The following is a 14,644-nucleotide window of genomic DNA, read 5'->3' on the forward strand; positions in this document are numbered from 1 at the left end:
AAATGTTAGGTAGCTACGGACTCCTGGGTATTTTTGTATATTGTGAACACAAAGCAGGTCCCCCTACCCCCCCCAACTTTATTTTGGGTCCCTGTGCTTCTCTCTGTGGATCATGTGAAAGTCAATGGTGACGTACATACAGACCAGTGAGGCCAGGAGGAGGAGGAGGATGAAGAGGAGGCGGTGTGTTGGCGGGTGGCTGCGGTTCACTTGAAGAGAGGTGCTCCTCTCTTCCTGGGAGCTTCCATTAACATTGTCCCAAACACAAGTAACAAAACAGGGATGAAGTCTCTTCCCAGAAGCCTCTGCTGCTTCTGATTAAAGCACTATTTTTTGTGACGTTTTTGTTTTTGTTCATGGTTTTGATAAATATCAATGCTGCTTTTGTATTTTGTTTGTTTTTAAAGGGGTTGTTCTTCATTTTCATGCAAGCGGAGTCCCCTTTTTATATTTGTTTTATCCCACAAACATTTTTGTAAAACAAAAATTCAGTTATTTTTGTATTTTTTTTTTTTCTTGTTCTTGTGGTAAACTTGATTGTAAGCTTTTCGTTTATTGAAAGACTTCATTCTTTTGTTCATTTGTTACTTGTTCATGCATAGGTGATAAGGGAGGTGAATGGGCAGTAATCGCTGTACGTGTTTCATCATTCCAATTTTTAATAACAAAAAATGCTAATGAGGGGAAGGAGGGGTCGTGGGAAAACAGCAGTTTTCTCCTCTCTCTTCCCCTTTTTCTTTATTTTCATTTTTTCTTTGAAAAAAGAATCTCCAGACGGCTGCAAGGCCAAAAACCACAAGTATTGGGTGCCTTCCTTTGGGGAATTTTATGTACTCTCTTCTGTGAAGAGTTAGGCACAAAGGCAGCATTACTTAGTAGTGCTTCTCGTCTTTGTCAGAATCTGAATGCCCAGTCCAATGGCAGGATATATCCTTGAGGTTTACTTGTCCCACCTGGAGGCTGAAAAGACTAAAAAAAAAAAAAATGTGACAGAACTCTCACTAAAATAAGACAATAAAGCCCAGGGCATTAAATGTGAATTGTTTGGACTCTGGTGTGTTTTTATATGTGTGTGTTCATTATCTCAGAGACCGATATCTCAGACTGTCAGCAGATAAAAAACTAAATAATCTTCATGGCTAGAAAGTAGTTATTTGAAGTGAGAATATATGTATTTAATGGCAGGAGCTGTACACCTCGCACACTTTACAGTTTGTTGTGCATTTCAGTAAAAATAAAACAACTCATCTGTATAGATATCACTTTTTGCCAGCGTTAGTCAGCCACATATTCATGCTGGAGAAACAAATCACTCAGCAGTGAGACAACTGGCCCACCTCACAATCTGCAGGGTGGGCGTTAACCCTGCCACATGCTTTCTCATTACAACAGTGAGTGATTCTGGTGCAGACCTGAAATAAAGTTGTTTTTCTCATCAACTTTTCTGGGTCTTAACAGTAGCTTTGTGGCTGAAATAAATCACAGATGTCGTCTGGGGAAGATAGCTGCACCTGTAGCTCATATCTTGGAATTTTTCCATTAAATTCACAACACATTTTTTCCCCCCCCAAAATGACTTATGTGCGCAGCTTCTTTCTCTCAGCTACACTTTATTCTATAATGAGAACTAAGCTTGTGTGTGGAGGTTAATGTCCACTCCTGCAGACCAGAAGGCGACCAGGTTTTTTTTCACTGTTGAGTAATTCGTCTTCTCAGGCTGCATTCTCACCAGGAAGGTTTATTCAAACTTGCGTGTTTACTCGGAAGAAGATTTCTTTGCATCCATGACGCATTCGGGACAAGCGGGGAGATCTAAAGGCATGACAGCGCCAAAAGCACGGTGCAGCTGTTGGCCACCGCTGGATCACATGTCGTCGTGAGGGTAGTGATTGGGCAGGAAGAGGGCCAGGCCTGTTAAAACTGCTCACACTTTGAGCCCCCCCCCTGCGGTCTCAGACAACAGGTGTGCGGCCGGAGGCAGCGGTTCAGGCGGTGACTGACTGACACTCCGGTTCTGTGAAAGGTGACTCCACTTTCCAAGTAATCAAGGACAGGAAATGACATGCACACTTAATTACAAGTCAGAACAAGGATAGCAGCATTTGAATTGTCAATTTTACAGTCGAGCATGTTGAATTTGAGTTTGTGCTCTCTCTTGTCGGACGGTGCAGTGGCATTGGTCGTGGCTCTGCTTCAACCAACCTGCTTCTGCAAGTCTTTGAAGTGTGGCTGAAGTGCTCAGACCCTCTGCAGAGGAAATGAGTCACACAGGCTGTGGACGACGAGGTGCGAAGCAGTGGCATCGAAGTACAAGTGCTGCCTCTGTAGCAGCAGTTCAGAGAAACTGGAGGGTGAAGAGCTGCTAATGGGGGCTCTTAACCACAGATTGGTTTCATCCTGAACACTGTGACGCACAGAGAGATGTGTGCCATTGTGACTTAGGTGAGCTCTTTTTTTTTTGTTTTTTTTAAACATTAACCAAGAAAAACTGTCACTTCCTTCATTTTTTATTATTACCCATGGATGTATCAAAGAAATACTCCGCCATTTTGAGAAATGTGCATTCTTGCAGAGACATGAGAAGATTGATACCGCTCTTGTGTTTGTCCGTTACAATTAGCTTGGCTTAGCATAAAGGCTGGAAGCAAGGGGAAACACACCTCTGAGCTCACTTAGTAAAACATTATATCTTATATCTATCTTACTATATCAGACTAATTCTTCCTTTTGAAAGCTACTACCCAACTCATAGACCTGTCATTTATCTAATTATTGGAGAAAATGCACATTAATTGGCATCATTATGATGTTAATGTGCCAGATTTTGCTTCATGTTACACGTTGTCATTTGATCCATTGTTAATATAAAAGTATTGATTGTAGGAGCTTTAATTGTAGTCTGCCATGTGTAGAACTGTTCTTGTTGGGAACTCAGAAGCAACAGGCTACATACACAATAGTGAACATTTTTACATTTTGTAATGTCACATGACCTGCACTTCCAACTTTGGCCACTATGCCAAAATTGGTGCACAGCCCAGCACTGTTGGGACTCGGTGGTACTCTTTTTGTGCGTTTGAGTTAAAAAAAAAAAACAATTCCACATTTTGTGAAATGTGCTTGTTTACCATCTCACCCAGAAAGAAAAGTGTATTTTTATTGCCTTTAATTTTGTAATTGATATGTTCAGCAAAAAGGCACAGCCCAAAGCTGGCAGAAGTGTTCGGGATTTGAAAAGATTTGAAATATGTTTTTTACCATCTTAGTCAGACGAGGAAATATAATTTTGACTTCTGATTGGCTGCGAACACTTACTGCACCCAGGGGTGTAGGCTGAGAAAACGGTGCAAATGCTGTCTTGATTTCCGACATTGACTAAGCAACATACAGCATGTGAATGAGACCCATTAGGAGTTGTTGGGAAATTTATTTTTCTGCTTTCGGTGAAGTGATTTTTGAAGTGTTTCCCCTTGGTCCTGGTCTTTGTGCTGAACTCCCCGGACTGATTTCTGTTCTGGGAGCACAAAGAGTGAATATTGATCTCCTCATCTCACTCTGGCTAAAGGTGGAGGCCAAGCATGTTTCCCAAAATGTCAAAATGTTAACTGCAGTTTGTGCAGGCTGAGAAAAAAGCCTGTTTCTTGGATGCTCTGAGGAATACAGGCCTGATAAGCCGGGGTGTGTTTAAACAGAACCAGGATTTAAGAGACTTGCCTCTCTCACACACTACATGCATCCACAGCCTGCGCTGCAATCTGTATTTCATGCCAGTGGCACAAAGGTCCACAATCACTGCACCATTCAGCTTGCCTCAGAGTCAATAACGTGTTGTCTGAACTGGTCCTCGTATGAAACCGCGGAGGCAGTATGCTAATATTATCCCTCAGACAGACTTTTTGTTCCAGTGTTTGGCTCGGGCTTAGTGTTTCGCTGTGCCAGAAATGAGCTGCCTCTTTGATGACACATTAAAATATTCTGACATGAGAACAGGGAAATCCATCTCCCGGCTGAGAGTTGCCACTCGCAGCAAGGCGAATGTATTGTTGAAGGTGAATATGGGGAATGTTAATGAGAGACGGGCCCTTTAGCTCTCTTCCATTATGCATCCGAGGGACTCAGCTTTCAAGGTTGCCTCCAGCTGTGTGTCTGTCTTGTTCTTCCTTTGATAAGTACGTGAAACTTTATTGATCTGGTAAGAAAAGGAGAAAAGTGGATCTTGAGATGGAGAAAACACTGATGCTTCCTTTGAGACAAAATAACTGTTACATTAAAACATGTTCTACCTCGTTGAATGGTGATGTAGCAAGAGGACAAGAAAGTCAAGATGCAAGTCTCTCACTTTTCAAATGCTAAAAATTGATAGTTTTTCATACATTATTAAGCTTTCCTGTATAGTGCCAGTAGCGCCGTTAAGACCAGATGCTTTCAACGCATTTAACTTTTATGGCATAAAAAGTTGTGCAACCATTTGCACGTCGGGAAGAAACAACATTCGCTGCTCCTACTGAACAGAATGAATTAAAAGGCACAACATTCACAAAACTAATCATAGTGACTGAAAACGATGCATTGTTTGCTACTTTATTCTGATTACATTATTTGCCGTTTTATCATGTTTTGATATTCGTAAGTTAAGTCTTTCAAGTCCACATCAAAGTTCACATCCTCCTTTTTGTAACTTAAAGGCCACTTTTACACTCTGTACACCAAAGATACGCTTCTTCAAAATTTAGACCAAGATTCAGGACCAAAAATGTGACTATTGCCACAGAGTGCAGCATCTGTATTTTTTTAGGTATTGTGTGGATTCTATGGCAATAATTAATTAATTAAATCTGGGGTTTTTTCAACTTCACTGCTTGTGTTGTTACTGCGCTCTGCTTTTGCAGGGCAGTGCAGTGAAGTGGTTGGACAAGATTTTGGACGATAGTCGGTTAATAATCTGCTGTAATATCTGCAAATTATTGTCCATGACTTAAGTTCCCGAGCAGCACCTTATCAGTCTGCTTTCCCCCGCCGGCAGGTTGGTTTGGTCACATCACATCTCCTATCGCACAATCGCAGAGCTCCTTCAGTAAACATGTAGCTCTCCACCTCGACCCCCCCCCCCCTCCACAGCCCCACCCCTGTTCTCCTTTAAACATGACCCTCACTGCTACATTCAAACACGCTGCTGTTGATGACGGGGGTCAGATTAAACCAGTGCACCGCAGACAAAGATGCATCTCATTTTGTTTTCATTTCCACCTCATCCTTTTCACAACAAATGAGTCATTCCAGTCCTGTTCCAAGATTTCTGTTCCAGGGGGTTAATCTGTTCCAGATTTATAAAGAAAATTAGTTTTTTTGTTAGCTACACGCATATACGATTATTTGCTGAGCGCTGCCCCTTTCTTTAATCTGTAACTTTAAGATTCACCTTCATGCTGTCTTTGAAATACGTGGTTTAGGAAATATGGTTAAACTTTGTAATTTAAAACCTCTGCAATCCTCTGAGAATGAATTCATGCTTGCCTTTTGTTGCAGCCAGTGGTTTTTAAGAGGGCCTTTACACGTGATCAAGTGGAGGTTTATGGTAGCAGGAGAGCTGCCTTGCTGCCCGAGCTGGGCGCAACGCCCCGCTGTGAGGTTGGGTGTCTTTGCTCTCTCCATCTGCTGATCGTGACAGAGGTGTTGGCTTTGTCTTTCCATGTCTCTATAATTAGATACTATGTTTTGGGCTTATTAATCCATGACAGTCCGAAACATAGCATCAGTAATATATAATGACAATTATTTTGTGTGCAGATTCTATATTTGCCCTCCAAAGCTGCCTGATCTCTCGTGTGGGTTTCCCCCGTGGGCTGCACTGTAAAGCTGTTTCAGGAGCAGTCAGCTTGTGCCCACATCTCAGCGTGAAGTGGGTGAGTAAAACCTTCCCGTACCTGTTATGAAAGTTGGCCAAAAATACAATACTATGACCCAGTTTGTAACAAACAAGAAAACAAAGAAAAAGAAACAGACTTCTCCTTGAATACCACTCCGCAGGGCCTCTGACCTCTCCAGGAACAACAATGGAGCAATCCGATGGGGGTCACATTCGGCCTGTGATGAGGAAAGAGTGGCATCATCGATCTGGTAGCAAACCCCCCCCCCCCTTCAACGCTTCGATCATCGGTCTGTGGAGAGCAAACTGCTGCCACTCTTCCCACTCATCACTGAGTGTTTTGTACCCACAGTGAAGTGCCCCCCCCCACCTCAACATATAAACACACTCAGAAAAGACAATCTGTGTGCTGTCAGACAAGGCAAGGAGTGAAGTGACCTTTCAATCATTCCTCCAGGGACGGCGAGGGGCGGAGCTTCCCCCTGACAGAAGATTGGAAAAACGTCTGCCCGGATTTTGTTGCTAGGCAGCAAGGCCCCGCAATGACAGTGTGTCAACAATGAGAAGAGAATGAGAAATAGATTGCGCCTGGTCCTGCTGCTCCTGCTCCTCGCTGCGCTCGACTCCGACTGGAGGTTCGCGTTCACGGCCGTGCGCTTTCTGTAGGCTATGTCATGCCGGTAATTGTCATTTCACCTCAATGGAAAAACGACCTTCAAATTACTGTAGCGTGAGTCATCTCAAGTGGAAGCCATGTGAAAATACAATCAAGACAATATTGTATAGGCTGGAGAATGGGGCGGCCTTAATTGTACATCCTGGAGGGCTGATGAAGCATGAGCGGCGTGCCATGTGGCTTAAATCTTAAAGATGTGGACAGTAATGGTATGGTCACGGTGTAGGTCTTTCCTTTGTTTCAAATCCAGTGGAAATACAGTCCTGAAAAGGACTTAAAACCCTGTTTTCTCAGTTATCTGCGACACATATGAGCAAACAGACTCATGACTGCATCCACATGCAAATGTGACATCACCTTTTTTCCAGCCAATCCCCGCCCACTTCAAACCAGCGAGAAATCTGTTGCTGGAAACAACTCAAACTGTTCGAACTTTGGCAGATTATTCTAACAAAACGGGAAAAAAAGCACCAGCACGCTGCTTCTTGTCGACTTGACAACATTTCCACCACAAATGGTCTTCCTCACCTGTTTGTGCAGCTTATTGTTACCCAGCACCTGCAAAAAAGACTCATCCTTTTATTACGTTGTGTTTCTATGTCACCTACATGCACAAATTATCATTAACGCATGAAATGTGTTTTCTCATAAGGCATTATAAATTTTACAAAAATATTCTGGGACATTCAGTTGCTTTGAAAGACAGGTGACCCAGGTAGATGCTTTGTACAGCTCATCAGTCTCAACACACTGTACACTTCATTGCTCAGGTGTAAAGATACACAGCAGGGGCGAAATATTCAGGATGAACTAATGTTCCTCCACTTTTTAAAGGAATAGTTTGGCATTTTCCCAAAATGTCAAATTCCTCCTTTGATATTGAATTATTTATGCATAAGCAGACACAGTAGGTGTAATTGGTGGATAGTTCATTGTTACTGAGCCTTGTGTGTTTACACTGATTGTGTGAAAGTCGGCAATTAAATATAAATTATATTCGAATAAATACTTCACGCGGGCCGACCCTTACTTCACAGAACGGGCGTGATATTGATTTGCTGACTTGTGAAAATGTCTCTCTTTGAGAGAGAAAAGAAGACCTCATGTGCTAGTTGAAATCTGAAGTTTTGTTTTGGCAGAGCCACTCGTCTGTGGTGAGACAAAGCACAGAAAAATGAGCTGTACTGACGTCCTAAATGGGAGTTTGATCACTTCTTAATAGTTCATCACCTCTTTCAGAGCCCATTACCCTTGAGAGAATTGTCATGGCGGTGAGAGACTCATCTGCAGAGCAGGTTTTGTTCACACTGACAATGACAGACTACGACGGTTAAAAAAAGATAAAGAATATAATGAAGTCACTGAAAGAATCCTGTTTGGAGTCTGTGTAATGCTGAATCATTTCTAGTTTGCACAGAATCCTCTCTGTGTACCTTCAGGGCTAAAAACTGATTCATAACCATTTTTTAAAGATTGTGCAGCTTTCTTTCCTTTGTTGTGTCTCATCTTCCAAGCAAACAGCCAAGCTGCAGCAGGCACGACAACATGGCTGGCTGGATAAACAATGTAAGTGGCATTCAAACAGAGGCTGAGTCGCACAGCGAGGTTGCACACCTCCTGCGGACCAGGAATTGAAATTAGACTGATGCTCATACAGTGTCATATGTAAATGAACAAATCAGAATTCAGATGTGTTCAGCCATAGATAGACTCTGTAGGCAGAGGTTTAAAAAAAGAAAAATGATGAAGAGGAGTGGGAGAATTGACAGGCAGGAGGCAAGGAATCACACTCACACCTGTTTGTGATGATGGTGGGGGTGAAACCGTGTGAGATGAAGTGACTGTGGAGGGGGTACCAGAGAGATGGACGAGTGTGGAGAGACACTCAAAAGAGCCACAAGTGGCCCACTGTTCCCCGGCAGCAGCACCTGCCTCGCCGCCTCCCTCCTCTTCATTACCCGGCAACAGAACTCCTCTTAAGGCCACTGCACGGGCAATTCAAAGGGAGGGGGGATGGTTGTGTGGGTGTGTGTGCATACGTGCATAGGAGTGTGCACGTGTTACATCACAAAGAGGGTCTTTTACTGTCCACATACACAAATTCTGGCAGGTACTTCCATCTCCTCCCTTCATCCTCCAGTGGATCTAATCTGGGAGATGCAAAATCTCATTCACAAAACACCGTCTTTTTTTGACCGGCTGATGTTCACTGACGCATTATGAAGAGAGTAATTGACCGTTCGCTAAGCCCCAATCCCCTCACACTGTTGCTGCGCCTGTCAGCCGTTCACACAGCACAGTTTACAGTAATAATTTATCACTCAAAATTCTCAAAACAGTGGGCTTTTCATTTCGAGTGCACAATCGTCTATTTTGTCGGCTGAAACAACAACTATGTCTCCAGCAGATTTCATCAGCTCTTGATAGCTAGACACTGTTAAGACACTGTTAAATCCATTCCTTGCATTTCCTCATACGGCCCCGTGCACACCACTTCAACATGTAGAGAAACCAAACAAACACTTGTAAAGAAAAAAGTCATCTCTAACTTAACACAAAAATATAGGCTCCAAAAACCAGTCCACACACATCTTTTAAGGAAATAAGCCGCATTTATCCCAACCTTTGTCAAGCTCTGCAATTGTCTTAAAAATACAGCTCTGCTTGTTGTTGTCATCATGCAAACCACCGTAGTCTGCTGATTGTGCCGGCATTCAGCTGCCAGCCTCGATCGATTCTCAACAGATGTTCTCCTGACTAATATTCTGTAACAAAAACTGACCTTGCAAGATTTAAGCTCGAAGCACTTCAGCGAAACTCTTCTTTATGTGACTCATTCTCAGTTTAAATCAGTGGTGGTGAAACCTTAGATTTGTTATTGACTTCCCCATTGTCCCTTTTAAAATCAATGCAAGGAGGCAGAAGACACATTTTTGAAAAGCAATTTGCCACAAGGGCGAATCCAGCCAGTCAATGGTCAATCAATGACAAGCTGAGTCTTTACACGCCGCCTGCTGAAGATAATTATACCAGAGATAAATGGCTTGTTCATTCGGATGCATTTATGAAAGCAACCATTGTCCAAGAATACACGGCTAACATTTTCTGCATTTTAATCTTAACTGTAGATTTTAAAAAGTGCCTTTTGAGCAGTGCGACTGTGATTGTGGGAAATGTGTGCACGAGTGTGCGTGTTCCTGTTTGCTCAGGCCAGATACCGGCTGTAGTACCTCAGCATGAACAGTGGTAGATTAAGGAACAACATGGGGAAAAAAGGCAAAGTAAAGACCAAAAGCTAAATGATATATGTCAAATTTCTCAGTTTTGCGTGAATACCAGAAGCAAAACTAAATGGGATGCAGTATTTATTATTGTTTGTAATTACGTGCTTTTCCTGCTGTGACATGTCGAAATGTCTGCTGTGAAAAAGGTGCAGTAAATTGTGCTTTTGGATTTGGGTTTGACAACGAGAGACTGTTTGCAGACATGGCCTGCGCCACATGATTTAAAGGGTGTAAATCTATTTGCGGAGACAGAAAGTTCTCTTTGCTCACTTGCGCCCACATCGTTTGGCACTGGAGCCTAAACAACATGCATGTTCCATAGCCTGCAACCATGACAGCACCCACTCTTTGCTTTTTTTAGGCTTCTACTGGGAATAGCAACCACTACCAGCTTTACATACACTGATATGGAAACTGATATAATCGTCTTAAAGAGTCTTAAAATCTCACTAACGTCTCACTAAAGCGGGAAAAACATTCCTATAAAAACGTCACAGTAATACTTTCACGGTGTCTGACTCGACTCATGACATGGCAACATTTTATCGTTGCTAAGCTTATCATGCAAAGACAGCTATATCTTGCTCATCTCATAAACAACTTCATTACTAACCCGGAGGAAAATTAGATGAACAACAACAATCCATAACATCATGTAATCCTATAATATATAAAAATATTAAGAATAGCTGTACTTTTTAATGTACATATACTGCACTGATTCTTAGCCGGCTGCAGTGTTTGTAACTGTAGACAGACTTCTGGAAAGTACACATGTTTTCAGGGATCATCTAAAGTGGGCTTATACGTGGTTACGTGTCTGAGTACAAATGGATGAAGCGCATGCTTCTCAAACACACACACACATTCACACATACGCCTCCCTAGTTAATGGGAAGGAGGACTCAGCCAGCTGGTGTAGCTCACACACACACACACACACACACACACAAACACCCTAATCCCCCGTTCGATTTGTCACCCCTCCAAATCCTATTCATCCAACTTCCTATTCACTGCTGTAGAGCCTCTCCAGTGGAGTCTCCATCAGACCCTCATCTTTGTTCTACGTCTCTATAGCTTGAGCCTCACAGTCAGTGTGACACGCAATACAGCTGAACGCATTTCCTGCACTTCAAAAAACGTCAGGCTCAGTCACCAAATCTGGGATTGAGTTTGAAACATATTGTTTCCCTTAAATACTTTTTAAAATTTGATTTCATATAATTTTATGTTATTACCTCATCCTGTTGCGTCAGGTATCTTTCCGTCTTTTTAAAGGAATAGTTTGACATTTTGGGGAATACGTGTACTCACTTTACTACCGTTAATAAGCAGTGTGCAATAATAGAGTGTGAGGAAGCTCTGACTTCTGTACTGTATTACAGAGTGGTTAAAGATAATTCACTACTGAATTTAGACTAAGTTATGTAGACCCCTCCCCACATAATCAAATGTTAGGTCCACATACTGTTGGCTATGTAGTGTATCAAGCAGACAACTCTCCGAACAAATCTGATCATTTTCTTCAGTGGGAAAGTTTGGGTTCCAGACAAAATACATTTCATTTGTGGTTTTGTAAGATCACAAGGTTAACTAACTCGTCTACATAGACTGCTATAGGCTAGGCTGCTTTTTCAGCTAGCAGCTAGTCTTAGCACCTCCTGTCTTTGGACTTTTTGATAACTAGCAGCACTATTAGTTTTTATGTTTATGTTTATGTTCTCTGTTTTATTTTTATTGTGCACACGCATCATGGCGTGGGCGCTACACATCATGAGGACTGCAGGCTAGCAAACACGGCTGCAAACAATGCATAATCTGGAGTAATCAAAAAGTGTGTCTTTGCAAATGTTTTAGGAGGAAAGAAATGTATTTAACACATTTGTATTTTGGTGAGAAACACTGAATGTGAAAACTCCACAGGGCACCTTTAACTCTTGCCTTTTACACTAATCCTCAGGCAATTTTAGCTCCACCTCCTGTAGTTTAAGTCAACCAATGAGATTAATTTTGCAGAGACAGCAGCTCTGCCACTTAGAAATGTTAAACTCCAATCTGCTCCAATCTGAACACTGTCTTCACAAACTACTTAACACTAATCTTGGGCCACCTTATGCCCACTGCACTAAGACAGTCTCGGCCTAAAGGCTAATCGTATGCTGGCACAAACTGCGAGAGCGACTGACCAATCGCAGGGCTGATTGAGAGAGATTGAGAATGAACTCCGGTGACCTGTTAATATCATAACAGGTTACCCAATAAATGCCTTAAGGGGCATCATTACAGGCCTGGGCTTGAAACAACATGATGAGAGGGCTGAGACACACACACACACACACACACACACACTGAGCAGTCAGAAACCCATTCATATTCTTCAGAAGCCATTACACCTGTAACTTGAATTCAGAAGTAAAACAGTTAAAACAGTATGTAATTTCCCTTAAAACAATTTAAATAGATAGAACAGATTAAAATCCACCAATAAATATGCTCCAGTTTTAGAGACAAATACAAAATTATAACTCCATGATTTGAATATTCTGCATACCTCCCCATCGCTTGGTGTTGATTTCCATTCACCATGTGTTCAGCAGCATGTGATACCACAGATTTGTAGCTCCACCACGTGGAGGAAGTTGGCATTACACTCTAAATGTTGAATGGCAGTGAAAGTCCCATACATTTCCATACTGCACAATGTTCATTCTGTAAAATTGATTGGTTAAAAATGAGCTCTTTAAGCACGATTTTAAAAGCCTTTCAATAAAAACCAACAGACAAAATCTGCTGTGTTACCAATTCAGCACTTCAATATCACAACATAGTCCCACAGTCAGTCAACAAAAGTGGTTTAAACTTGCCTACAATATCAATTTAAAATGATAATATAACTTCAATGAAATGTCTAAATCTGATATTCAAATGAAACTCTCTTCTAAAACAGTACATCGTGTGTTTACCTGGCTGTGTCACCAGCGTGTGACAACAAACCTGTGGCATCTCTGAGGAGCTACGGAGCCTTCGCACGTATCCGCCGTAGTTACAGTGTAACCCGTCAACGCAGAAGTCTTGAATACAGCTTGAATACAGCAACACAAGCAGAGAGGAGCCAGAAAGGTCAGTAGTCTCAGTTACACACTGTGAAATCTAAAGTTAGTAAACAGAAGTCGCTATGAGAACCAGAACAAGTCAAGCTGTAGCTGCAAAACCCCCCCGAGTGTGTTTTTAACATGTTTATAAGTAAAAGGAAGATTTTGTTTTGTTATTAGTTACAGAGTCTTCCTTTAAATGGTGCATCTTTGAACACATAAACCGTCTACTAACAGCCACTAGACCGACTGTGTAAGGACTCATAACTTACAAACACTCTGTACTATGCAGTGTGTGTGTGTGTGTGTGTGTGTGTGTGTGTACTCTGCCACCAGCAGTTGGTTTCAGTTGGGTGTTCTGTTGCTAGTGGCAACCGCTACTGGCTCAGTTCCATAGAAGTTCCTGTTTAACTGACATTGTTCCGTCCGCCATTTTGTCACATCTGTGCACCAAACAGATATTGACATTGATCTTTAATTTACTCTCCACGTGCACCTGTTGGAGCATTGTCTCCTCTGTTACTGGTTAGTTTACCGCCACACAAGCTGGCCATTTTACTGCTGTATAGCTGTCTGAAGCTAAGGCATACATAGAAGAACTGTTAAAAGTTAACTTGTTAAGCTAACTTTGGTGTATTTTACTGTGTTTACTTTTGTGGACTCTGTGTATGTTTAGCCTTTGGTCTATCTGTTGTTATTGGTATCTTGTGTTTGATCTTGTTGTCCAATAATGTTTTGACAGTAAAAACTGCAAAGCTTTCATTGGAGGTGTGTGTTGCTGCATGTAGTTGTGCACCTACACACGGTGAGTGCAAGAGAGGGTGTGTGTGTGCAGCCAGTAGAGGGAGGTGCTGTTTCACGTTCAGAAACCTGAACAACTGGTCCTGTGGAAGTCTTCTATGTCCCACCACTATTAATAAAGTGCAGATACAACATTTGTATGTTGGTTTAAACGTATAAACTGATAAGTTCCTTCCTGGCATTCACATAAAACACTACTGTAAACCCAAACATCTGCAACAGGGCAGATGTTTCCCTTTTCATCAGCTCTCATTCCCTTGCCAATCCCATTTAGTCCATTAAGCTCACTGTTTAACATTCGGCCTTTTCTGTCATGTATACATTTCGCATTGCTGCCTACATCAAGTTAAAGGTGTTAAAAGTGTAGCTCCAAAATGAAGTAATCTGTAGTCGCCCGTATCCACGTCGCTTTGTGAATCTGTGACATCGAGGCTACTTTGCTATGCATTTTAAATCACGCGTGTGAACGTGTATTTGAAGGCCTTGATCTCTTCATCATGTTTCTGTCTCATCCTCTCATTCCTCTCCTTGCCGACTCAGATCCTGGTGTCTTATTTCTTCTTCATTAAGTTTCCAGGTGTCTTCATTTTTCTCATCTTTACTTTAATGCCTGTGTTCCTGTCTTGTTCCCTTTTTTTAACAACCACTTGGCCTCTTCTTATCTCTTCCTTCCACCCTTTCTTTCTCTCCAGTACTCTGACTCATCGCCCTCATTTCTTCTCCCCCTACTCTTGGACTCATCGTCTTCTCTCATCCCTCCCTCCCTTCCTCCCTTTTTCATCAAATAATGAATCTGACTCATCTGTGCAAGTGCTCTCCATCAACCTCTCAGTTTCTCCCTCTTCCCTCCTTTTATCTCTGTCTGTGTTTGTTATGCATCTTCCAAATGCTACCGAAGCTTTTCTTCTCGCCTCATCTTCCC

Source organism: Enoplosus armatus, chromosome 21 (genome assembly GCF_043641665.1).
Source record: "Enoplosus armatus isolate fEnoArm2 chromosome 21, fEnoArm2.hap1, whole genome shotgun sequence".
NCBI lineage: Eukaryota > Metazoa > Chordata > Actinopteri > Centrarchiformes > Enoplosidae > Enoplosus > Enoplosus armatus.